General features: G+C 49.4%; 1 protein-coding gene across 1 annotated transcript in view; it reads left to right on the plus strand.

Moving 5' to 3' along the window:
* Nucleotides 1-438: 438 nt before the first annotated feature.
* The window catches only part of LOC109924374 (G-protein coupled receptor 4), a 90,705-nt gene continuing 88,287 nt past the window's right edge, over nucleotides 439-2,856 (plus strand). The window contains exon 1 of the mRNA XM_048618373.1: nucleotides 439-513. The gene's annotated coding sequence lies outside the window, so the exon portion shown is untranslated. The remainder of the gene's footprint in view (nucleotides 514-2,856) is intronic.

Consider the following 2,856-nt stretch of genomic DNA (forward strand, 5'->3'; position numbering starts at 1 on the left):
ACCCCGTGCTGTCCCTGTCCTGGGAGTGTTTGATGGGGACAGCGTAGAGGGAGCTTTACCCCATAATTTAACCCTGTGCTATTCCTTGCCCTGGGAGTGTTTGATTGGGGGTCAGTGTCAAGAGAGCTTTACTTTCAGTTTAAAAGAGTAGAGGGGATGCTCTGCACTCTGCCTGATAAACTCTGGAGCCATATGCCCAACCCAAAGTGTTGGCAGTCGGGTCAATAGGTTCGGATCCGGGTGCCTCTCTCCTTACCCCCTATCATCCCCTCTCCAGCTCTGGGCTGGATGGCGGCTTGGGGGGGTGCTTGGAGAGTCCGAATGATACCAGAGCCCGTAGCAGGCAGCTCTGAGTTCCAACACAGTGCCTTGCTGAGGAAGAGGGAAGGATTAGCTCGTGTTACGAGCAGGATCTTTATCACCATGGTAACTGCTAGGCTGCTGGAAAATTGGTGCTGTTTCTTTTCAGGGCTGGCAGGGGCTGAGGTGAGGAAATGTCCACATCTCGAGGAGGTGAGTTTGTCGTGATCTTTTAAAGATGCCTCATCTTCCACTGAGTGTCGAGTCAGGTTGCGATGGACCCGATGAAGGTGTTAAACTGTTCGGGCATTGTGTCGGGAAACGCGCTCGGGTCTGCTTTGGAAATTTGGAACCCTCAGAATGTCATGGAGACTCGGGGAGGGAAGTGTGAAACTGAGCTGAATCTATAATCTCGTTGTGACTGTGTAGCAAAAATCCTTTATTTAATACGCATTCCTCCAGCACCATTTCCCTTCGTGGCTTCCCAGACAACCTATCAGCTGGAGTTAAGACATTGCTACGTTCTCATGCAATCTCAACGCGGACAGGTATGTGGATAGCTAGGGTTTGGAGGGATACGGGCCAAACGCAAACAAATGGGACTGGCTCAGTTTACGAAACCCTGGTGGGCGAGGACGGGTTAGGCCGAAGGGCCTGTTTCCATGCGGGCAGATTTCCCAGTCAGTCTGTCATCCGCGAATGAGATGCCACTTCGCACTCACACAATCTCAATGAGCGCAGGTGCCAACGCGGGGAGACAGGGCAGCGGGGAGCCTGGAGAGAGATGGGGGGCCAGTTCAGGGAGAAGGAGAACAGAAAGAGGTCTCCGGCCAAAGTCAATTGTATAGAAACACAGAAAATAGGAGCAAGAGTGAGCCATTCAGCCCTTTGATTCTGTGCTGATGTTCAACAGGATTATGGCTGATCATCCAACTCAGACCCCTTTGTCCATTTTCACCTCATATCCTTTGATCCCTTTAGCCCTAAGAACTATATTTAACTCCTTGAAAACATTCAATGTTTTGGCCTCAACCACTTTCTGTGGCAGAGAATTCCACAGACTCCCCACTCTCCAGGTGAAGACATTTCTCTCCATCTCAGTCCTGAACAGCCTACTTTGTATCCTTAGAGGATAAGGGATAGGCTTCACATCCTATTCTTCACCAGCATTTTGCATGTATAACTGCTTCCACTCATTACCCTAACAACACTGGATTGAGCAGTGTGTCTATTGACAGGAATTGTAAGGGTTACCAGCTTCTGGACCTCACAGTGGACAACTCGCACTTCCCTCCTGAGCCCAGGGGATTGTGGGGCCCACCCTCTTCCAAAGACTTTGGCCAAAAGTCCAGGAGGGCGCTCCCAGCGCAGTGCAGTGGGAGAGCCACACTTCCAGAGGGGAAGAGACCACAGCCTTGACTGAGCTCCTATATAGACGAAGACAAGCAGGAGTGTTTCCTGGCTAATATTTTTTTTATTTCATTCACGGGATGTGGGCCTCACTAGCCAAGCCAGCATTTATTGCCCATCCCTAACTGCGTAGAGAGCAGTTAAGAGTCAACCACATCTGGAGCTCGGCTTTAACTAGGGAGGGACTTTCTCGAGAAAGTGGGCTGGATACCACCTCCGTCAGGCCGTAAAATATAGGAGCAGAACTAGGCCATTCGGCCAGTCAGGTCTGCTCTGTCATGGTGGATTGGCCATCGTGCCCAGGAATGTATAGGCCAGGTGGATCAGCCTCGGGAAATGCAGGGATATGGTAGTTGGGGTGGGTCTGGGTGAGGTGCTGTTCGGAGGGTTGGTGTGGATTTGATGGGCCAAAAGGCCTGCTTCCACACTGCCCAGACCAGGTAAGGAAGACAGTTTCCATCTCTAAAGTGCACTCGTGACCCAGATGGGTTTTGTGCCCACACAATCATCAGCAACGCTGGCTTCACAGTCATCATTAGATTCTTCATTGCTTTTTATTTAAATCGATTTGAAATTCTACCATAGCAGCATTTGAACCTGCATCCCACAGAGCATTAACTGGGTTCCTGTATTAATAACGAAAATGGAAGTTGCTGGAAAAGCTCAGCAGATCTGGCAGCATCCGCGGAGAGAAATCAGAGTTAAGGTTTCGGGTCGAGCGACCCTTTCTCAGACCCTACCAGGTGTTAGTCTAGTAATCCTTCCCTGAATCTCCTCCTAAGTGAAGTTACCAATATTGTGTAAGGTATGCCAAAGACATTCTCTTTACAACTGAAGGAATAAGGAATAGCCTTCCTCACCTGGTCTGGCCTCTGTGCGACTTCAGATCCACAGCAACCTGGTTGACTCTTAACTATCCTCTGGTTAATTATGGATGGGCATTAACTAGTAGCTACCTGGCAATGACACCACATTCCCACAGGCTAGTATGAGTATAGTGCAATGAGAATGAACATGATGATGAGGTGGTGATGTGTGCCATGGTGTGACTGTAAAGTCAGCCACATGCACAAGACTATTATGAAAAAAGGACAGGACAGTCTATGATAAAAACCAAAAGAACTGCGGATGCTGTAAATCAGGAAC

This window comes from Rhincodon typus, chromosome 39, assembly GCF_021869965.1.
Source record: "Rhincodon typus isolate 14 chromosome 39, sRhiTyp1.1, whole genome shotgun sequence".
Taxonomy (NCBI): Eukaryota; Metazoa; Chordata; class Chondrichthyes; order Orectolobiformes; family Rhincodontidae; genus Rhincodon; species Rhincodon typus.